Below are 24833 nucleotides of genomic sequence, written 5' to 3' on the forward strand. Positions count from 1 at the left end.
CAAGCAATGTAATCAAAGCATTATAACAGAAGCATCCAGAACTACTATAGCACATAATTAAAAGGAAAAAATGAAGCATATTGGAACAGACTCTTTCACAGAACAGATGCCCTCATGTTCACTAAATGGCTTTGGTTTTGTGGCTTCCTCCTCCCCCTCCCTCTCCCCTTTTCTTTTCCTTTCCTTTCTGCTGATTTTAAAAGAAATTCTAAAATGTGAAAGATGGTTACATTTAAAAACCACTCATCTTGATAGACACAGGAAATCCTCCCATTGACTGCTAAACCCCATCAGATTAATGATATAGTTCCCATGTGTGAAATTCACTCTCTGATAAAATAAATGTGCACTTTAACTAGGGAGTTTTAAGGACTGAGGCAATTCTGAGAAAAAATTGTTTGAAAACCATTTATTTTCGTGGTAAACAATTATTAACACCAGCTCCAATATTAGAGCTGCATTTGGAGGAACCCAGAAGACATTTTTGGGATAAGGTGAATTAGTTATTTCTCAGGAAGCATGCATAGGGGCATACCTCATGTCTTGGACACTCATTCGGGCAAAACTGACACTAATTTCAGCTGGAGTTTTCCCTAAATAAAGGGTTCAGGATGCATCCATAAAAATACTCATTTGTTAGACTGATTATGCTGTGAGAAAAAATTGGCATCTAAAGACATCAGCATGTGAATATTCAAGTGAAATATAAGGTAAAGTACTATTCTTTTTCGTTGTCAAAAATTGTTTTCTTTTTGTTCAAATTGTACTTAATCCATTTTTTTCATTTTTCATATATTTTCATCAAAATATATAAGATGCATAATCAACATACTTAATAATATTTTGCACATTAGTGGAAAATAGTCATTAAACTTAAAAAGAAAAATTTCCAGCATGTTATAGATGTGAATTATTCTTAGGATCACATTCAGTACTATAGATTAAACTCTACAGAATATAATCTGTACCTTAATAATTAATTGGAAATACTCAATAATAAGAGACATAGTATATTATAATCCATATTAAGCAAAACCAGTTATGTAACTACATCGATCCACTAAGTTATTTTCTATTCAAATAAATTGATGATCTTGTATTAATTTTACATAATAAAATTCATTCATTTACTTGTATTCTAAATCTTTAATGTCACGTATTATGAAAGAAACAGTGGAAAATAAAATTTTGTACACAATAACTTAAATATCTATATACATATGATGAAAATGAGTTTTTATATTCTCCATTCCACACGTATATGTTTACATTGTTGGTATTACATGAACTGTCACAATAAATTAAATATTGTTAAAATAGCAATACTTTCCCATAATTGCTTTGTAAATGAAGTATCCAAGTAACTCTCCATACCGGTCTTGTCTTTTACTATAATAAAGTAGAGAAATGCATAAAACTTTCATGAGTTATTGCCAGCATTTCTGCTTATCCAAACTCCCATGTCCATTTACCAAAATAAATAAAATACCAATACTAATAATAACAATAATTTATTTATGTATTTATTTCAGTGAGTCAGCAAGAAAAAATGTGTTTACAGGGCAGATAGACAAAACCAAAAAGTTTGTATGTTGATTTCAACACTCCCCTCACATTTGGGAGCATTTAGTTCCAGCGTTTTGATTTGTTTGTTGTACAATAAGGACTATCCATGACAAGCAGAGCCCCTCGGAGCCTGGGGTTTTGGCAGGGATCTCTTCTTGAATATATGTAGCTTTCCCCCTATATAACCTTGGTCCAAAACTGATGTGCACAATAAGAGATCCTTATTTTAAAACCTGACAACTAATAAGAATGATTGTACTATTAAATAAGATACAAGTCTTTAAAACACCATACTCGTTTAAAAACCCAAACTGTTTTATCGTTTTAGATGGCAATCTAATTAGACACTTCCATATGCAGTAGAATAAATTTAACCTGAACCTGAACCTGAAAAGTATTGCATATGCGACATCTGTGTTAATTACACTCTGACAATTATTCAGTTAGTAAACAGGAGAAAGCAAATTAGTTAAGAAAAAAGCATGAAATTAATTGCATTTAGGGAAAGTCATTGCACATAAAGTATTTTAAATCAGATGCAAGTACAAGATATAATACTGTATTGTAAACATATTATAATTGGATATTTAGAGAGCAAGTCTCTCATAAGATATGAGCAGTTTTATTTTCCCATGTTTAGTATGAAAGTCAAATACATTGGTTCTCATCTGTGAATATATATTACCTCCTTTGACCCGAATGGCTAAGCCAAAAATTCAGAATTTTGCAAGTGTTTCGAATTGGGAGAAGAAATGGTTAGAGTCTGATACCTTTGACACAGTCTCATTTATTTACAAGGCATGTACAAAGTCCTGTTTCCCTGAACACAGGAAGAACGAAAACAACAAGAGACATTTTCCTTGATTGCAGACCCAAGCTTATTTTATCTGTGCATCTCTTTTGTCCCTTCTTAGGATATTTCTGGGAAACACACACACAATATTCAGTAGAGACGTCTGCCAACATAGTCCAAATTCCTGGGCAAATTTGCATACCCCATTTGTCTTAGGTGGGGGCTACTTAGTTGTCTTTTAATTGTGTACTGCTCACACCAAACCACAGGCCTATTGGGTCGGAAGGGGTGGGGGATGGAGGAAGCAGTTGTCCTGGGACTGGTATAAATGTGCATATAGAGAGTGTACCAATCTCACCTTGTTCATGAAATCATCGTTTTTATTCACTGAACAAAGTTACAGTATTTGTCTATAACTACAATGAATATATTTAGATAAATAGTATTTGATTGTTTGGCTATCCCTAGTACAATGAAACCTTTGTTATCTGGCACTCTGTTAACCAGAAAACTTTGTTAACCGACTTTGCCCCCAGCCACATACTGTTAAATCTTCAGGCGCACAGGCCTGGCTTGGTTTACCATGATTGGCTTAACAATTTTTTATTTAAGAAGTACTAATCATCTTTAACTCAAAATAGAAATGTGAGACCAACTGCCTCACACTACAAAACTACCAATATTAAAAACTTGAGTTTTACTATTATTGTCCGTTGGTTTTTCCTAGGTTGATGGGACCCTCAGATAACCGGAATTTTTAGATAACTGGAACGCCCTAATCCCCAAGCATGCTGGATAACAGGTTTTACTGTACATCTAATCAGGGGTATAACATTGAGGGGCAGTGCAACCTGGTAGATATTGCACTGGACTGGGATTCAGGAGATATACGTCCCAGTCCTACCTCTACCACTATTATGCTGGGTGATAGAGGGAAGTAACATCAGCGTCTCCATCTGTAAAATGGGAATAATGATGCCCCTTCATTTGTAAAGCACATTGATATTCACTGAGGAAAAGCACAACATAAGAGCTAGGTACTACATTATTATTGTTAGTCTTGTCCTTGATTATTCTGGGGAAAATATTAGATTACTACTTGAATCTTTCACCATAAGTTGCCAGACTGCATCAAATTGAGAGTGAAAGATTCTGACTGTGAATGAGAACAATTTTACTCCTTCTATATTTCTTGAAAAATTCCTGATCTGAAATTTGATTAGATCTTTGCCTTGCTCCACAAGAACACTTTTCCCTTACAAAATTCCAAATGAATTAGAACAACATAATGTTGGCGTTATAAGTCTTAGAAACATTGCTGGCTTTACTGTTTTGGAAAAAAACAAGATCTAACCTTTTATGTGTATATGTCTACACTACAGTGTTTTGTAGGAAAAACGGCTGTTTTTCTGACAAAACCTGAGTTACATCCACACTGCAATCACATCTTCTGAAAGTAAATTGAAAGGCCGGAGGGTTTTTTCCAGCCATGGTAATCATCTTTCTATGAGAAAGAAGATTTTTTCCAAAAGAGTTCTTTCAGAAAACAGACATGTGTGGACGAGGAAGAGTGAGTTCTTTCGAAAGAAGAGGAAAGAAGAAAAAGCATATGTGCCCTGGTGACCACTTTGTCCATAGTAATCACAGTTTACAGGCAAGATAGTGTCCATTCAGTGTGGATGCTATCTTTCAAAAAAACAGATCGCTTTTTCGATGCGCTTTGTGTGTGGACACTCTCTTTCAGAAGAAGTTTTTTTAGAAGATCTCTTCCAAAAAAGGTTCTTTCAAAAGAAACCCGCAGTCTAAACATAGCCTCAGAAACGTTGGGCTGTAAAATGTCAACCTTGTCCCGCATTTAATCCTTTGAGAGGCTCTTGAATAGGGCACGTTTAAATATATTTGGTTAAGAAATACAAAAATTAAATTTTGAATCTCTTAACATTCAATTATGCTTGAACTGTGCTGAAGGAAATTTCAAGGAGATTGTAAGTTCCTTTGGAATGCTAATGAAACAGCTGTGGAAGCATGAATTAACTATTACAGTGTTGATTTGCTGGAAGGAACTGATTTGTAAACTTGTTCAGAGATCTAGACGTATTTGAGGAGTCACTTGGAAGTGACTTTGCAGTGAAAATGGCAAGACCAATTTACATGACCAATTTTTAACATCAGCTGTCTCAGCACTCCTGTAATGGACTTGAACATTTTGCTGACAGATAGTAACTTTTCCAAGAGTGTTTACAAGCCATTTCAGACTTAAAGGCCTCAAAAATATATTTTTTGCATCTTTGAAAAAAATTTAAACTTTCCCCTACTTCATAATTCCAAACATTTTGTTAAAAAATGTTTAAGATACTCCTTTCTACACACTGGTTCACACACACACACAAATGTGCCTCAGCCTGACAACTTCATTTCTCAAATAAATAAGTTATTCATGGTCAAAATTGTTGACATCAGAATCTGTCAATTCCATGCAGTATGACAGAATACAATTGGAAGCTACTGGAGAAGCCAGATGGTTCTGCAGTTGCAGCAACACATTTTTTAGTTAGTGTGGATACGTTTTTTTAAAAGCTTTTTCCTAATTTTACAATTATTGAAGACACTAAAATTTTCATTGACTTTCATGGAAACAGGTTTAGACCAATGCAGAGTATTCAAACAAACAAACAAACAAACAAACAAACAAACAAACAAAACCTTCCCAAGCTTAATTCTCAAGAAATATTCAGCAAAGAAGGGTGCACAGCAAAAAAAGATTAATCAGGTTTCTACTACAGTACCAAATATTTGGTAATGACTTGTGATCTCTCTCACCACTCCTGACCACAGGTGGTTGAACAGTACTTATCACTTCCTGAGAAAAATTTAACATTTGGGGTAAAAAAACTGCCCCAAATCAGGATGAATAATGAAAAACATGATTTAGAAGAATTTCATTAAAGCAGTCACTTTCAGGATAACCAGTGTGGCTGCTTGCACAAGGAGCTCTGTCTTTGGGGGAACCATCATTTCAAATTTTGGAACAGAAAAAAAATCAGAATTTTGACACCATAGAAATTTTCCCATAGAAGCTTTGTGAAAAAAAAAAAGTATTATATTGAAAATTATTCTGAGGGAAAACTCCCAATCTGTTCTCCTCCCAACCTTTCTCCAGACAATTCCCTCTTCTGAGCCCCCTTCTCTCTCTCATCCCTCCTGAATGGGCCATGAGTAACTAATTGGGCTGAACTAAGTTCCTGATCTTCCATTGTACAAACGTATCCACATTCCCCATTTTCTGTTCCTGATGACAAGGCCATTCCTTCCTACCGCGGGGGGCCATCTTTGACTTTTTCCTTCTCTCTTACCCCACACATACAGGGTTGATACAAATTTCACTTTAAGTTTTTTAATATATCTAAAATTGGTGTTCTCTCTCACTGATAGACAGAGTGAGAGAGAACACCAATTTTAGATATATTATGAAAAAAGAAAAAGTGAATCTCTACTCAAACCCTTCTTTGGGCCCTTCATTACTATAAGTCTTCGAAGTAGGAATAAGAGATCCTCCGGAAAAGGGCTTTATTCCGGAGGATCGTGCCAGTCTAGACACTTTTTTCCAGCTTTTCCCCAAGCCGGAAAAAAAGCGGCGGCCATGTTTATTTAAATCCCGCGGGGGATATTTAAATCCCCCGCAGATTTCCCTATTCCCAAGTTCAAAATTAGCATGCCCCTTCCGAAGAAGGGGCCAGTGTAGACGTAGCCTTATAGTATATCCTACAGTCTGTATAAAACCTAGTTCTCCAACTGTCTGTAATTTTGTGCACATGGAAGGTGGTGCAGAGAGGCAATGCTAATGTATTGAGTAGATGTTGAAGCTCAAGGTACAGTCGGGTGTGAGGTTCAGTAAATGCCTCATTTTTTATTTTCTTTTTTCAGATTTAAGGATTATGGAAGATGGAATTAAGATAACTGCCATGGCAACATTTAATAAAGGTAAATGCACTGTAAGAATGTCACTTTCAGATACCCTTTGGGAGCAAAAACATTCTGGATTAAAAACTTGTATTTGTATTGTCATTTCCATTATTTTTTAATGAGTTTTTCTGATTTATCAACTAGGAGACTGAAAGGGGGACAGAACCAGCTCTTTTCCTTTTCTTACTAATATAATTCATTACAAAAAGTTGGAATGAAACACAACATTTTATGCCAGGCTCTATCTTCTTGAAAATATGGATTTACAATGAAAACACCAACAGATGCCTAGTGTTAAAGAGCATGGTAGGTGCTGCTGTGATATCAGATGGTAGGAAAGATAACTCATTTTTTAAATTTTCTGTCGGCATGTGCAGTGTACAGTAGAATAAGAGAAAGACAGCAGTAGAGGCACTCATTTATTTCAACACAGCATTCTGAAGGTTCACATGGTGTGAAGCATGAGAGCTCACTGTATCTTAAACAGACATTGGCATTGCTCAGCCTCCAGCAACAAGGGCGGTAGCGAAAAAAAATGTCTTTCAATTTCATGCATTTATTGTTGAAAAGGCTAAAGCTCTGTCCCTTCACTGTTTAACCTCTACTAAAGGAGAAGAAAAATGGTTTACAATTTCTGGTAAGACCTCTTCCAGCTCTATTACAAACAATGTTAATTAATTCAGCATGATAGTAGCTGAGTCAAAGTTAGGCGACCTCTGAAAATCAGACCCCTTTAAAAAGGTCTCAAGTTGGGCACCCAGAAATCAGTGAGTTTGGAAAATTTACTCCTAGGCTACGTCTAGACTGGCATGAAATTCCGAAAATGCTTTTAATGGAAAAGTTTTCCGTTAAAAGCATTTTTGGAAAAGCGCGTCTAGATTGGCAGGATGCTTTTCCGCAAAAGCAAAGCATCTGTGGCCAATCTAGACGCGGTTTTCTGCAAAAAAGCCCCGATCGCCATTTTCTCAATTGGGGCTTTTTTGTGGAAAACAGTACTATGCTGTCTACACTGGCCCTTTTGGGCAAAAGTCTTTCGGAAAAAGACTTTTTCCTGAATGGGAGCAGCATAGTTTTTCCGGAAAAGCACTGATGATTGTACATGAGATCATCAGTGCTTTTCCGGAAATTCAAGTGGCCAGTGTAGACAGCTGGCAAGTTTTTCCGGAAAAGCTGCTGATTTTCCAGAAAAAACTTGCCAGTCTAGACACAGCTCTAGGGTCTAAAACATAGGTAAATTGAAGCCACAGTTTTTATATGCCAAGAAGGACTTGCTGCCAGGGGGTAGGGGGTTTGGATTTATTAAGTTATGGTAAACATTCTAGGTTTCAGAAGATTCATTTGGTTCAGGTAGCCACAGAAACATTCAACTGTCATTTATTCACCCAAATAACTCGTTGTTAACAGGGACATTCCCACGGCACTCTAGCTACAGATTACACTCAAGGCATGAACAAACTCACCTCATTCTTGGTGTTTGGCTTAATTAACCACAGTGTAAGGCAAACTAAACATCCTCCCATTGGGTGATTTAATGGCTTGCTGTGTTGGACCTCTCTGTCCCAGATCCTACTTCCTTGTCCAGTGAGTCATTCCCACATCATTTGCATCCAGGTTGGAATTAATGAGCTCATCATTCACAATGAATCAGCAAAAAATAATCCAGGAACGTTAGGTGGGACATCTTCAATGCCTGTATTACAAATGTGACGAGTGTGGGGAACAAGCAAGATGAAATAGAAGTCATGGTCTATGAAGAAAATTATGACTTAATATTAGGAGTTCACCCACCAATTTTTTCTAATATCAATTGAGTACCAGCACTTAGGGATATAGCTTGTTTTGGAAGGCTAGATAGGGAGGAAAGGAGGTGGAATTGGATTGTACATCAAAAATATATACACTTGCTCCAAGGTCCAAGAGAAAGTGAGAGACAGAACTATTGAAAATCTCTGAGGCTTTGTCTACACTGCAGGGTTTTTGTGCAAGAAACTTTTTGCGGAAGAGATCTTCTGTATAAACTTCTTGCGCAAAAGCGCGTCCATACCTCAAAAGTGCATTGCAAAAGCAATGTGCTTTTGCTCAAGACAGCATCCACACTACATGGAAGCTCTTGCGCAAGAAAGGTCTGATGGGCTCTTTTTGTTCAAGAAACCCCTATGGAGCATCCACAAATGCCTTTTTGCGCAAGAGCTGTAGCGCAAAAACGAGTTATTCCTCGTGCAAAACCAGCCGTTTTTGCACAAAAAACTTGTAGTGTAGACATAGCCCGAGTGAGGATTTAAAGGGCAAAGAATAGTAGCAATCTTACAGATAGATAGAAGAAGTGATCACAATCTGACAGAATTCAAGACCTCAAGGAGAGGAGGACATGGGAACAGCAAAACAAGGACACTGGACTTCAGAAAGGCCAATTTCAACCAATTTATAGAAATATTAGGTAAGATCCCATGGAAAGATCAGTTAGGAAGAAAAGGAGTACAGGCAGTCCCCGACTTACGCGGATCCGACTTATGTCGGATCCGCACTTACGAACGGGGCTTTCTTGCCCCGGAGCTCATAGGCAGCGGTCAGCCACCTGGAACTCCGGGGCGAGAAAAGCTGCTCCTGGTGCCCCTGGTCTGCTGGGGACCGTCTCCAAAGCCCTGTCCCTCTAGGAGGTAAGCAAGGTATTGCAGTGCTTGTTTGGAGTGCTCAGCTTCCTGGGACACCCCAGCAGATTTTTTGTTTGGAGGTTTTTCTGTTTTAGACCCGTTTTTTTGGCATGGAGCCAGAGCTGCCCCTGGGCAGGCGATGGCCCCACGCCATCATACTGCAAGTGTCGCTGCATCTGCATGACACAGTCATGAGACTACTTCCCCATCTGGACCCAGACCAGAGGTACGAAGGGATCGTCCGTCATGTAGCCCCACTGCCCTTACCTCCAAACTTCTTTGTGGACAGGCATGTTTGGAGGCTTGACACCAGCTCTGACTGGTGGGACCGGCTCGTTATGGAGCTCTGGGATGACCAAGAGTGGCTACGCAACTTCCGGATGCGAAAGACCACTTTCCAGGAGCTGTGTACCTGGCTCGCCCCTGCTCTGCAATGGCAAGGCACCCACCTGTGGCCTGCTATCCCCCTGGAAAAGAGGGTCGCTATTGCCCTCTGGAAGCTGGCCACCCCCGACAGCTACCGCTCCGTGGGACACCAATTTGGAGTGGGCAGGTCTACTGTTGGATACATCCTGATGGAGGTAAGTCAATGTCTGGGTCCAGTCACAGTTTGGGGAGGGAGGAAGGGAGACTGTCAGGAAGGGCAAAGTGGAGTGTGAGTGGGAGGGAACTCCTCCATTCACCCTGAACTGCTGGGGGGGGGGGGTTCGGAGGAGGGGATTCTCGGGGTGTTTGAGAGGGAAGGTGGGTGTTGGGTTCTCCTCCTAAGAGATAAGGCACCCCTTCTAAAATTTTGTTGTCTGTCTCTTTCTGCAGGTGGTGAGGGCCATCAATTCTGAGCTGCTGAACAGGCTCGTCTGTCTAGCAGATCTGGACAGCGTCACGGTCGGCTTTGCTGCCCTTGGCTTCCCGAATTGTGGAGGGGCACTCGATGGGACACACATTCCAATCCGTGCACCACCCCATTGAGCAGCCCAATTCATTAACAGAAAGGGCTACTTTTCTATGGTCCTCCAGGCCCTGGTTGACCATCGTGGCCAGTTTTCTGACATTTGTGTTGGGTGGTCAGGGCGGGAACATGATGCCCGCATCTTCAGGAACTCGTACCTCTACCGGAGGCGTCAGGCAGGAACATTTTTCCCGCATCACGACTTTGCGATTGGGGATGTGCACATGCCGGTGTGCATAGTGGCTGATGCCACCTACCCCTAATGCCGTGGCTGGTGAAGCCCTACACCGGTCACGTGGATGCGAGCAAGGAGCAGTTTAATGCTCACCTTAACCGGGCTCGCAACCAGATGGAATGTGCATTCGGACGTTTAAAAGGGAGATTCCGGTGCTTGCTCACACGGCTAGACATTGGGGAGTGCAACATCCCTGAGGTGGTGGCCGCATGTTGCGTTCTCCATAACCTGGTGGAGAGGAAAGGGGAGGCCTTCCTACCAGGGTGGGGTACAGGTGTTGATTGTCAGGAGAGGCACTTTGCCCAGCTGCCATCCGCCAGGATCACTGGTCTGCTGTTTGCATACCGGAGGCCCTACGGGAGCGATTCTCAATTGGAGGCCACTGACTCTACTGAGGGGCTTCTGCCTGGGGACCGGGCCCTGGCCCAATAAAAGCTTCCCTCCTCAACCCATCTCCTGACCCTGCTTGTAGAAATAATAAACACCAGGGTTTGTCTCAAAAGAATAAGTTCTTTTATTGTTATAAATATCAGTCACTGAAAAAGTGTATAACGTTGCAAACATAAAAAAGCTTTTGTTGATTTTTGATGTATAAAATATACTTTCATGACAAACTATGTACAATAAACATTTTCTTTAACACAATCCTTGTTATTTAACTGGGGTGATGGGGGTGCTTGAAACCTGGAGGGGGGAAGGGGACTTGAAACCTGGAGGGGGGAAGGGGACTTGAAACCTGGAGGGGGGAAGGGGATCAAGTTGCATGGTGCTTGCCTGCTTGCAGTCTCCTGCTTGGGCCTCGTATTCGGGGTCCACCATGGCCACGGGATCGGGTGGGGCGACTGTCCGTTGGCTGGACAACAGAGGGTAGGTGCTCTTGGGACTGGGAGGCCTGGGGGAGAGGAGGGCTGGCGGAGAGAGGGGCTCGGGGGCTGGGAGGGCTGGGGGAGAGGGAGGTACAAGGGGGGAAAGGGATGGTGCTGTGGAAGGGGGGTTTGGTGGGGCGGGATCATGGGGTGCTGGAGGAGCAGGACCAGGCACAGGTGCAGGCAAGCCGCAGACCTCCCTGAGAGTGGCACACAGGGATGTGCACTGCTGGACAAGCTCCTCCATCAGCCAATCATGCCACCGAGCCTCTGCCTCCGCCCTCTCTCGCAGGATGGTGTTGAGGTCCTGCACGGCCGCCACATGCTGCCTCAGGATATCTGCATAGACACGCCTGTGTCTGCGGCTCCCATGTCCCTGAGATGGAGGTGGAGCTGGGGTGCTGCGGCCCTCTTGCACGGCTAGTCCAGCTGTGGAGGAAAAGAGGAAGACACAATCAGTCCTAAAAAACTGGACTCTGTAGCACTTAAAATACTAACAGGATGGTGTATTAGGGGATGAGCTTTCGTGGGCCAGACCCACTTCCTCAGATCAGACTAACACGGCTACATTTCTATCACAATCAGTCATGTGTGCAACAGCTGTCCAAAAGGGCATGCCCTCTCCTTGAGACAGGGGAATCAGACATTCTGAAGGTAACACCATGTGTGACCTGGGCATCAGCCTGAGCATTACAGGTTTCCCTTGTGCATCACCCACTGTGCACCCACCTCCCGCCCCCCCCGTGTGTTACACAACCTCTCTGGACTCACTTGTTGCTTCATCTACGGCATCAGATGACACCTGGGAGGCCTCTGGGGTTTGGGTGACTGGCTCCAGAGTGAGGGTCCCCGTCTCCTCACTGTCCTCCTGCTCCGGCACCATGTCTCCGTCTCCAGACTGCTCTGGGTCCTGCTCTGGCGTGTCCTTCACAGGGTCCCCCAAGCCTGATTGGATGAGACGCAGTGGTGTGCATGCTTCACCACCACCCAGGATGTGGTCCAGCTCAGAATAATAGGGGCAGGAGTGGGGGGCTGCCCCAGAACGGGAGCTCTCCTCCCTGGCCTTCACATACCCTTGGTGCAGCTCCTTAACTTTGGAGCGCACCTGGTCCTGGGTGTGGGAGTAGTGTCCTCTCTTGGCCAGGGCCTCTGCCATGCGGGAAAAAATGTCCGCATTTCGCCGCCTGGTTTGTAGGGCTTGTAAGGCCTCTTCCTCTGCCCAGAGCTTGAGAAGGGTCTTGAGCTCTGGCCCAGACCATGCCGGTGCCCGGCGTTTGGAGTCCCTGGTTGGGTCCCCAGAAGGCTCTCTAGAAGGGCCAGGAGGGACTTGGGGCTGGGACATGCTGCACCTAAGTAGCCGTGTGCTCTGGCTGCTTTGCTGCCACAAGTGGCTGTGAGGGTGCCTGTCCCTTTAAAAAATGGCTGCAGACAGGAACCAGAGACATGCAAGGCATGCCCCAGATTGTCCACCAGGGCTTCTTCCTGGAGGCAATTATTTTCGAAAAAAAGGCCTCCCCGCGTCCACACACACTTATTTTCAATGGATCTCCGTCGAAAAAGGCGTTCTTCCCCGTGCAATGAGGTTTACCGCCGTCGAAAGAAAAGCCGCGTTCTTTCGATTTAATTTCGAAAGAACGCAGCTGTAGTCTAGATGCAGGTGAAGTTTTTTCGAAAAAACCCTTGCGTCTGGACACAGCCCAGGGTACTGAAGGAATTAGTGAAGAAATCTTGGAGCCACACTGGCAATATTATTTGCAAACTTATGGATGATACGAGAGGTCCCAGAAGACCGGAGAAGGGCTAACATGGTGCCCATTTTTAAAAAAGATTGAAATGAGGAGCCTGTCTTTGATACCTGTGAAGCCAATTTTCAAGTTGCAAATTCATGGAGAATGAGGAATATTCACTAGCAGGCAGCATGGACTTACTAAGAACAAATCATGCCGAATCAGCCTGAGTTCCTTCTCTGACAGGTAATCAGTTTGGTGTGTAGGGTGAATATGGTGGGTGCATTATACCTGGGCTTCAACGAAGCTTTTGACACAGTTCCACGTACTGTGAAGTAAGATGGAGAAATGCAGGCTTGGCAGAACTATCATAAACTGGATACATTATTGGTTAAACAACTGCAAACAAAGAGTAACTATTAATGGAATATGGTCAGATTGGAAGAGGGTCTCAAATGGGGTTCCACGGGGATTTGTTCCGGGTCTGGTGCTGTTTAACATCATTATTAACCTGGATATAGGAATAGAGAGCATACTTAAAATTTGCAGATGACACAAAGCTGAGGGAAGGGAAGAGTTGCCAACACTTTGAAGGCTAGAGCTAAAATTCAGAGGGAGCTTGATAAATAGGAGAAATGAATTATAGATAACAATGCAATTCAACAAAGACAAGTGTATGGTGCTAAATACAGGGAAAAAACCCAAATGCACAATGGGGGATAACTGGCTTTGCAGCAGCACTGCAGACAAGGATCTGGGAGTTGTGAATCACAACCTCAGCAGGAGTCAGCAGAGTGATGCTGTTGCAAAATTTTTTTAAAAATGCAATTTTAGGTTGCATTAACAGAAACATAGCAGCTGTGTCTAGACTGGCCAGTTTTTCCAGAAAATCTGCCGCTTTTCTTGAAAAACATGCCAGCTGCCTACACTGGCCACCTGAATTTCCACAAAAGCACTGACTTCCTATTGTAAGAAATTAGTGCTTCTTGCGGAAATACTATGCTGCTCCCGTTCGGGCAAAAGTCCCTTTTGCGCAAAACTTTTGTGCAAAAGGGCCAGTGTAGACAGCTCAGATTTGTTTTCTGCAAAAAAGCCCCGATCGTGAAAATGGCAATTGGGGCTTTTTTGCGCAAAAGCGTGTCTAGATTGGCATGGACGCTTAAGCAAAGTTAGACTAAATCTCAAGAAAACGTCCTAACTGTAAGAACAGTAGCACAATTGAACAGATCTTCTAGTGAGGCTGTGGAAGCTCCTTCATTGGAGGTCTTCAGAAGAGGCTGAATAGTCATCTGTCTTAGTTTAAACATATCCAATCCTACATCTTGGTAGGAGATTAGACTAGATGAGCTTACAGACTCTTTTAACCCTCGGATTCTAAATATTTACAGCACTGGGTCATCAGAAGAATTGGGCCACCTTCTTGAAACCTTCTAGGAATTCTGATAGCGTTTATTAGAGACCTATAACAACATTTTTCATACAGCCTACACCAAGGAAATGTGTCTATCATTCTATAGAATCTGAATAATTCCCTAGAATTTCTCTATGATTCTTAATTTCATCATTATTAAATTTTAGTGGAGTTTTCCAGAAAGGAAAAAAGCTTCAAAATGGACACCCCCTATTGCTAGAAACATTGTGCAATCAAGGTTGCTCCCTCAGCTATAATACAGTTTAGAAAACTTGATGATAATCTTCTCTATGAAGTCACATTTATTATCTGTTCATAGCAATTCCATTGTTGGCCTTCAATTTCTTTTCTAATTAGCTTCTTGGCATGTAGGAATGGAAAGCTTCCTTAATTTTATTCAGGATTTGTATGCGCTTTTCTTCAACAACCTGTTTTTCTTTGTCTATGATTATTTTATTACCCTTGGTCGCAGCATGCCTTCTTAGTTAGTAGCTGGCAAAATCTTTACTGATGCTTACCATGTTCCAGTCTGCTGTTATGTTTAGCCCTTTCATGGTTACCCACAAATATAGTGTAACACATACAGTTTTTGTGTGTCATTTGATAAATATCTGGAAGGACATTTAGTAGACAGACAGGTAATTAGAGCATGCTGAGAAATTTTCAGACACACATTTTTTCCACTGGAAAATTTATCAGAACTGAAAATTTTCATGGAACTGTATCAATTTTAACCGGGAATATCTCTGGTTCAATATGTGGGGGAAAAGGAGTGGAAGAGAGAAAGGGAGGCCTCCCTCAGAACAGTCAATAGCCTAGAGATTAGGGCACTCACATGGAAGACCTAGATTTAATTCCCTGCTCTGAATATGGCAGGGAAGGGACATAAACTTTAGTTTCACACATCCCAAATGTGTGCCCCCACAAGTAAGATTTTGCTTTCTGGGTTTGGCTATCCTTCATACTTTTTGTGAAAATGTATGTAAGCCCAGAGGGGGGATCCGGGCCAGGGTCAGGGAGGGGTGGGACTGGAGGGGGTAAGGCTTGGCCTGGAGCTAGAGGTAGAGGGACTGGGGGAGGAAGGGTGGTGGCACAGACCTTGTGCAGGTGCTCTCTAGATCCAGCCCAGGTTGGGGAGAAGGGGTGGGCCACACAGTCCGATTGCTTACAGCTGCACTGGGCAGCCTGGTGGGATGGGGGCTATAGCCCCCCCCAGTCTGGTGCTGGGGCTGATGGCTGGGGGAGGGGAATTAGGATATTGGTGAAATGGGGCACTTGCCTGGGCTGGTGGCAGGCAAGATGGTGAGCCCTGTCCCCAGATGGCCATGCCTTTGGTGGTGAGGATGCCCCCATTGGTCAATCTGCAATATAGCTGTCCCCTGCATTTGCTGCCTCCAGTGGTGACTGTGAGTATTGCATTCCACCTGTCTCTGCCCCCTCTCCTTCCATGTTCTGGAAAACAGTCCCATTCCCATCACTTCCTGTTTTCCTGGCACAACCAACCCTTGACCTTGCTTTAAGTTAGGAAAAGAGGAAGTTGCCTACCAAATTTAATAGTCCTAGCTCTTACCATCTACTAGAATGCACAAATGGACTCATAGACAGACACACAAATCTCTAAAATATTTTATAGATAACAGCCAAATATAAGGTGGGACAACTTAGCATAAAAAGGGGAAAGTCGGCACACAGCAGACCATTAAAGCTTTGCAAGACAGATTATTGACAATTCATTCTGAAAGGCAGATTTACACAGAACAGCTTCTTATAACACACTGCAGTCAACACCCAGACCAGAACTTTCATATCAAACAGCAGCTCTCTTTTCTATCCCCAAGAAATTGGAGGAACTCTTGCCCCAGTGTTGACCTCACCCCACCTGGAGGAGAGGGGCTGCTAAGTCACATATTAGGAGGAGACTGACCTGACTTACTTCATTGCTTCCCTTTCCCAGCCTTTGTGAGGTGGGGCAGCTCTAGCCTCCCACTCCTACTGCTGCAGCTTCTCTGGCATGTCCAAGGAGTTCTCAGCACAGAGGCTGCTGCTGCTGCTTCTTTGGTGGTGATATGACCCTGGCCTTAGAACATTAGTGTGTTTGATTACTATTTTGGCATTGTCAAAAATTTCCTGGCAAACATATACAAGAAAAGAGAAAATGTTCATGTTTATAGCTCAGCAAAAGCTGTCTGCTATGCTTTGGGATAAAGAAAAGCAGGGCTTCCCTAGGAAGATACAGGGCCTGGGGCAAATCACCTGTATGGGACCCCCTGTAACATTTTTTAAACAGGCAAGTGGGCTCTGATCCACCTCCATCAACTGGCAGACTTTCCTATCCCCTGTAATTAGGAACTAGCAGTGCTCCTCTTTGCCAATGCAATTAATTCCTGTCCTCTAAACTCTCCAATTCCCCACTCCCCTGACCCTTGAGGGAACTGCAGTACATAGTACATCCCCTTCCAATGTAGTCTCCCATCCCTGCCCAATACTACTCCCTGCCCAGGAAGCATTCATATATCTAATTCACCCCTCCCCCCAAGATTGATTACATTCTCATCAAAATCAAATTGCCAACACCCATAACTCACAAATTGTAGCACCTGCCAGCAGGCATCTATTTAAAAACTCCTTTTGTCTAATGAGGTTGTGATTGACTTATCCTTAGTTATGTTAACTGACTGTGGGGTGAGTTCACACCATCTGTCTCAATGAAGACAATAAGGTTTGGCTCTGAATTATCCAGACTTTTAGTACTGTATTCTCTGACACTACAGAAGGGAACAGGTATTGAAGGATCCCTCTGTCAAATGACCCCAAATTTGGATCACTAGCAACTCTGCATTCCTGGGAAGCAGATTTCCAAGCAACTAAGAGTAACCATTCAGATTTCAGAACACTTGGAAAGGTTGAGTTTTAAAGCTCAGAAAGTGGTGGTCATCAGTGGAAACTCTCTGCTGTGTTTTTGTAACTTACCAGTCCTGGTGGAGGTGGTGGAAGTGTGGGATCCTACATGTTGGTATTGCAGGGAGGGGAACTCCCAAGGCTGGAGCCTGCTGATGGAGAGCTGGAAAAAAAATAAGGAGCGTGAAGCAGAGGGGTGGGGAGGTAATAAGGGCTGATTCTCCTCATGGAAAGGACCCCTCCCAGGACTGAGAGAGCTGAGAAAGGGCAGTGAAAGGGGGCAGGGTGGGGCATTAGGGGGTGACAGAGACAGGCTGGGTCACAGAGACTGGCTGACATTCACCTGTGCTTGGAGGAGGGCTGTGCTGGTAGAGGATCTTGCCACCAGAAAATGGAAGGGTCTGTCTGTCTCTCGTAGGTGGAAGCTGGAAGGTCAGTCAGGATTAGCCTGATCTGCACAGGCTGCTGGAGAAGCACTAATACATGGTATAATGGGGAGCACTAGGGTCCTGTGGTAGCCAGATCCAGAAGTTGGTAGAACTAGTCTGAAGCAGAAGAAGGGCTGCAGGTGAGAAAAATAAGTAAATGACCAGCCCAGAGGGGCCAGGAGGGGCACTGATCTGACTTCTGATGCCAGTACAAGGCTCCTGCTAGCCCTGCTCCCACCCCCACTCCAGAGGGCCCTGAAGCACAGGGTTTCCCAAAGCACGGGGCTTGGGCAATTGCCCAAGCCCTACCTATGGAACAGACAGCTCTGATGAAAAGCAAGGGGGTGTTCTCTCTGCCAAATTCCAAAGGTCTGCAAAACACAGGTGAAAGAAAAAAAATCTTTAATAATGGAAGGTGTTATGCATTTCAGTCTAGAGGCTGTTATTAGCTCCTCCTACACAAAAAGGGAAGCAAAAATGTACTACAGTAAAAAGAGGAATCACACAATGCACACCTCCACAACAAACTTCATGACCTGGTAATATTCTCCTTGCCTGAAAACATCTCATCCTGAGTCACAGTAAATCATATCTAATGCAACTGGATGCAGATGGGTTCAGCAGGTCCTACAAGTCTCAGTGGCTAAAATTTTCACTTAGGCCGTCTGGGCACAGAGATGTTCCTGATAATTTCAGGGTCAGGGCCTCACATTGGCACAGGGACCATATTTTCCCCCCTGCAGTGTAAATTACCATGTCTACCTAGAGTTCCATTTGTAAACATTTAAATTATAAAAATAAGTTAGAGTGTTGTATACAAATAGGAGACTTACCTACTATATGAAAAGTGTATTGAACCCCACTTTTTATGAGCAGGTAAGTTGTGAGTCCATCTCTTACCATTGGACAAACAGGTGTTATTTGCCCATTCTCAGATATTAGTATTTATGATTGAATGGGCTGACACTTTTATTATGAAATGAGCATTACAGAGTCACAAAATGTACATAGCTTCATAATTGGCCAAATGGTCCTGTAAACCTCACACTTGCTTGATGAATCCAATGCTGCTAAGCAAGACAACAAATAGCCGACTGCAAGAACTGTAGCTGGGTTCATAAAATGAACCTATTCAATTAATTTGGATTTCTTTAGAGGGTTTAATATGAATGCAGGATGCAAGCTTTCAAAATCGGTCGGGGAGAGAGGGAGAAGCAGAGGGAATTTCAGTAACAGCTGAAACGTCAATACAAAGCTCTCAAGCACGTAAAAACCAGTGGAAAGGTTTGTTAAAAGTAAACTCTTTGTATTCCAAAGGCAATCATTTACTCAAGATGCTGTAAGATTGTTTCTCATAGGCTCCGTGATACTAGCTTTGTCCTGCTAGTAATACATTTCGTAATGGACTCCACTGATAGCAACTGTTCCCCAAAATACGTTCCATTCACAGTCCTGTAGCTTTGAACATTTGCAGGGAAACCCACAGGCCTGCATTAGATCCCACCTCTGCAACATGCATTGCTCCATAGGTGTAGTGCCCAGGGCACCAATGGTGCTCAACTCTGTCAGACACCTTGGCTTTATCAGGTAACATGGACGATGGTGGTAGATTTGCCCTTTTAATTCTTTGTGCCCACAAGCTGTGTGACTACTTGTTGAACCCTCAGGGCACAGGATGATCCCTGCATGTTGTTAGACGTACATTCATTCTGACCAGATCAAGCAGCTTATGGAACATATTCTCCAAGGGTGTGATCAAACACCCACTGACATCAGTGAAAGGGGTCTCAGTGACTTCAATAGGTTTGGATCAAGTCCCAGTTAGTCCAGGGTATGCCCCCTTTTAACAGGTAACAGTTCTGGCCCATATCCCAGGTTGTGGCCATCTAGTGGTGTAATATGATCACAGGGATCTGCTTTTTCTCTCAGGGTATGTCTACACAGCAAAGTTATTTCGAAATAACAGCCATTATTTTGAAATTACCTTCCTAGAGTCTACACAAGCCACCTGCTATTTTGAAATTAATTTGAAATAGTGGCAGGCTTATTTTGAAATTGATAAACCTCATTTCACGAGGAATAGTGCCAATTTCGAAATTGCTATTTCAAAATAAGCGATGTGTAGACGCTTATTTCGAAATAGGAGGCCTCCAGCCCTTTGCAGGGTGCCCTGCTGGCCGCCCTGGCCACAAGGTAACTTCTGTCCTGATGCCCTGCCTAAGCCAGTTCTGGCTGGCCTTAAATGCAATTCAGCGTCCAATCAGTGTGGATGCGCTATTTCGAAATAGCAAAAAACTATTTCCAAATGCATTTTGTGTGTAGACGCGTTATTTCAAAATGAGATATTTTGAAATAACGCTGTGGTGTAGACATACCCTCTTCCCTCCTGCCATTTCCTGGTTTTTTTTTAAACTTTAAACAGAAGAAAAGTGGTGTATATGTACAAGTCTTTGATCATTGTTTAATGAAGGTGTTTTATTGTATTGTTCTGTTGGAGTCTTATACACAACTTGTCCTTTCCTCAATCTCCCCCTTCCTCTGCACTCACTCTTGAAGCAGCTCTGTACAAGCACTCATTTTTTTAACTCACATTACACACACATTATAACCTGGGCCCTTACTTTTCAATTTAGCTTTCAGCTGTGTTGTATACTGCCTAGAGCAACAGTTGCGAATCCAGTCAAAAATCTGAGAAAGGATGAGTTTTATGGTTAATTTTATGAAGAGCTCTATGAAGTTCTGGGCACTTCAAAGAGGAGGACAGTGTCATGAAAGAAAGCAGTGACGGCATTGCTGCAATACATGATAACAGTCTCTATTAAAGAGAACCAAACAATCTCAATATACTTATTATGAATCATCACAAAATGAATATTATGAAGATGAAATAATATTCAAATAGCAGGATCTGAGATCTCTGTATTGTAAATAAGGATTGTAAACAAGGGTATTTTTTAAAATTAAGCTTCCCTTGGGAAACTGCATAGAATTGTGTACGCATGTACACACACACACACACACACACGTAAAAGGGAATACTGAATAATTTTAAAGCTTTAAAGATTATTTTTCAACCCAAAATAGGTAAATCACATCATATGCATCTTACAAGAAAACAGAAAATAACTTTCATGAATATGTATTTCAAAGCCTTATTTCTGTGTCATTTAATTAAAATATATTTAAAAAACTTTAATATTGGTTCAGTAATAAGCAACACTAAGGAGTTTCAAAGTTAAGCCTAGAGCTTTGATCTAATTTGTTTTGAATACGAATCTTGCAACTAATTACAAAGGAGGCTGAGAATCCACCAAAGAGCAGCATAGGCCTGATTCACAGCCAACTGAAGTCCATGGAAAGACTCCCATTGGCTTCAGCCGACTTTGGATCATTCTCCATGTTAAGCATCCTCCAAAATACCCTATCCCATACATACCAGTTCCAGTCAGCCATGGTTTGAGCCTGTCAATATCTGCAGAGGTATGCTTAGCTTTTTGATGTTTTCTAATCAAATGTCTGACAGGCTTAGCAGAGGATGGAAAGTCAGGAAATACATATAATTGATTTTGATTAGTTAATTTATTAACCTCTGATCACAGCAACTACTGAACTACTGGAGTTGTTTATTGAATGAACCAATGTTCAGCCATATCAGGTTACTCTCCTCCTGAATAACATAGGGCATGTCTATGCTGCACCCTTGTTCCGGAACAAGCTATTTTGGAATAGAAACTATGAAAATACCATATTTTGAAATAGTGCGTCTACACAGCAAATTCCCATCAAAATAGTGCTGAGCTATTTTGAAATAGAGCATCCACACTCATTGGATGCTGAATCACATTTCAGGCCACCCAGAAGCATTTCAGACAGGGCATCAGGACAGCAGTTACTCTGAGGCTCGAGCTTAAAGGGATTCCCCCTGTACAGCTGTGTCTCAGGCTCCACTCCTTTGCCTACCTCCTTGAGGGACAGCAAAGCCCTCTCACTGCCTGCTCTGGTTGCCCTTGCGGACACCTCAGCACTTCTGCCATGGAGCCGGACCTGCCACCAAGCAGTTAACAGCTCTTAGACCCCATGCTGCACCTCCTGCTGTAGTTTCTTCAGGCTTCCCTCATGGCTTTGCAGGAACAGGTCCCCCAGCTCATTGCAGGGCGCCCCCTCCCTCTCCTCTCTCCATGCACTGCTCATGCAGAACGACCCCTTCCACCCTTCCTTGTACAGCCCCTTCTGGCAACTGGACACCAGTTCTGATTGATGGGACTGGACTGTCATGGAGTGTTAGGACGACCAGCAGTGGCTCCAGAATTTTCTCATGAGGAATGACACCTTCATGGAGCTCTGTGAGTGGCTCGTCCCTGCACTGACACAATGGGACACCCACATGTGACCTGCCCTCCCCCTCCAAAAATGGGTCGCCATCTCTCTGTGGAAGCTGGTCAGCTACCACTCCATTGAAAACCAGTTTGGCACTGGGGTTATGTGCTATTTTCCCAGTGGGTGGTGAGCTGCTGGAATGGGAAAACTTAAAAAACAACAAAGTCTTGCAGCGCCTTAGAGACTAGCAAAACATGTAGGTGTACCATGAGCTTTTATGGGCACAGCCAAATGCTTCAGATGAATGGGGTTCCCTAGGGAAGGGGGGAGTGGGGGAGGCTCTCTCCCTGGAAGGGTTTTCAGTGCTGCCTTCACAAAGACCTAATTGGGAATGGGATAAGTAGAGGGTTGGTCCTGGTGCATATGGGGATGGCGGCGAGGGTTGACTTGGGGACTCCCCAAGGGCCCTGGCAACCATGTGATTCTCTGTTTGTCTCCTTCTACAGGTGTTGAGGGCCATCTACACCATCCAGCTGAGCCGGCTCATCCTCCTGGGCAATGTGGACCCCATCATTGCTGGCTTGGCTTCCATGGGCTTCCCCAGCAGTGTGTGTGGGGCATTGATTCACCCACATCCCCATCCAGGCCTCCAAACACCGGGCATCTTACTACATTAACCACAAGGGGTACTTTTCTATGGTCCTGCAGACTTCATAGACCACCAAGGCCGGCTCACAAACATCAGCGTTGGGTGGTCAGGGAAGGCGCACAATGCCTGCATTTTCTGTAACTCTGGACTATATGAGAAGATGCAAGCCAGGACTTACTTACTTTCTTTCTTTCTTTCTTTCTTTCTTTCTTTCTTTCTTTCTTTCTTTCTTTCTTTCTTTCTTTCTTTCTTTCTTTCTTTCTTTCTTTCTTTCTTATGACTGAAGTATCCTCTTTTTGTGCACTAGCTGACCACCTTCTCTTCATTAAAATCCAACACTAAAAAGGGATATATTCCTTCCATGAAGATTATAGATTAAAAATAGTGATAGAAATGTAGCCGTGTTAGTCTGTTTTTTTTAATTGTATCCTTTGGTATATATGGTTGTGACTATTTTCTTCCACTATTTGATCTGAGGAGGTGGGTCTGGCCCACAAAAGCTCATCATCTAATAAACCATCTTGTTAGTCTTTAAAGTGCTACATAGTCCTGTATTTTGTTATAGATTAAAAAGAAATTATCTATAATGCTTTGCGATTTCACTTAGCTCTGATCTTCTGGTGTGTCCTATGTGTCCTGCTTTGTCTAAATTTAATTGCTCTCTGCCTCAAAAGCCTGTTCTTTATTTAAAGTAGTGCTGTGGACCTAAATAAAACAATATTTCCTAATATTTTAAATTACTGTTTCTAGATAGACCTTCTATTGCTGTAGATTTATTGAGACATTATAAAATTATAATTGTTAAATAATTAGACATTCAGTGCTCTAAGCAAAATAAATATTAACTGATTATTGAAACACTCATTGTAATAATAGTGGTTAATCTGCACTGAATATGTTTATAATAATAATGTTGTATTTAACACATGAGTAATGTCTTATTAAATGTAAATTTAAAATCTTTTATATTCTCTACTTGTTTGGTTTTAGCCCATTAGCAGTAATGGGATTTGAATGGCATTGAGTTCAGACTATGTCCTAAGCATGAGTGTGGGTACATTAATTAGATTTTAATAAATCTTTAATTAAAGAATGTTAGATAATTAGGATATTTTTGCACATTGCTTAATGTCAACTAGATATTAAATATTTTCATAAGCTTCTCAAGTTATATCTAGCCATGCAGTTTGAGAGCAATTGGGGAATTGAAAAACTTTTGCAAAAATTCATAATTTCTTTTGTCCTTTTGGTTGAAATTTTATTTTATTTGAAAATTTTGAACTAGCCCTAAAATCCACTTGTTACAAATGCTGTGCCCTATTGAAATGAGAGAATAAACACGTCATGTTTTTACATATTTCTTAATCAAATATATTTTAGTGAGTGTTAATTTTACATAAAATCTCTTCTTAGGCTTTATGTAAAGCCCATACAATTTGTTAACTGAGAGCGTCTGAACACTATTATTTTTTATAGACAACTTACAAAGTAACTCAATAGTCAAATCTATTTATGTATTTATACCATGATTATTAACTTATCTGAGTGCCTAAAGTCTCTGAAGCAGTTTGCAATCAGTGACCTCTATTGAGACTGAATTTAACTTAATGCTGGATAATAGATTCCTCGGCACTGGAAGGCAAATTTCCCAGAGCTACCAGAGTAAGCGATGTGGCTGTACTGATGATTCCATCCCTCTTTCCCAAGGCTAATTATAATGCAAAGGAGATATTTCAACTGTGTTTCACAATCCAAGAATTAATTGCCAGAATATTTCCTCTGTTCCCACTTCTAGGACATTTGTGGTCATACAGATGATAATCCAGCTTTAGCTCTGACTGCATTGTGCCCTTTCAAATCTACTAGTGAATAAGCTACAAGTTATTACAGAATTTACACTTGCCCTTCTGGGAAGTTCACAACATCTGAAAAAGATGGAGTGTTTCAGGTGATGGACAATGTCAAGGAGGATAGTGGTTATGAAGGCCAAACAGCAGCCTACTGGGGGAAAAAAATTTCACACCGTAAGAATTTGTGATCAGTTGGCTCAATTGCAAATGAAATTTATAAACAGATTGCAAATTGGAGAGCCAACCCAGATTAAATATATATATCAAATGGAGATTGCCTATCTCTTAGAACTGGAAGGGACCTTGAAAGGTCATTGAGTCCAGTCCCCTGCCTTCACAGCAGGACCAAGTACCATCCCTGACCAATTTTTGTCCCAAATCCCTAAATGACCTCTGCAAGGATTGAACTCACAACCCTGTGTTGCAGCTCCAGGTGTTTCTGTCCCCTGACTATGCAGAGCCCCTGATGTGCATGGACTACACATGTTTTTAGTTCCTCACCTAAAAAGATAGGACTTCTCCAGATCCTA

General features: G+C 42.4%; 1 long non-coding RNA gene across 1 annotated transcript; it reads left to right on the forward strand.

Annotated features, from left to right (window-relative positions):
* Positions 1-364: 364 nt before the first annotated feature.
* On the forward strand, positions 365-23378 carry LOC106732602 (uncharacterized). The gene is made up of 3 exons (XR_012900967.1): positions 365-710; positions 6284-6340; positions 22311-23378. It is a non-coding gene; the product is annotated as an uncharacterized LOC106732602 (long non-coding RNA).
* Positions 23379-24833: the final 1455 nt, after the last annotated feature.

The sequence above is a fragment of the Pelodiscus sinensis genome, chromosome 2, assembly GCF_049634645.1.
Source record: "Pelodiscus sinensis isolate JC-2024 chromosome 2, ASM4963464v1, whole genome shotgun sequence".
Classification (NCBI taxonomy): domain Eukaryota; kingdom Metazoa; phylum Chordata; order Testudines; family Trionychidae; genus Pelodiscus; species Pelodiscus sinensis.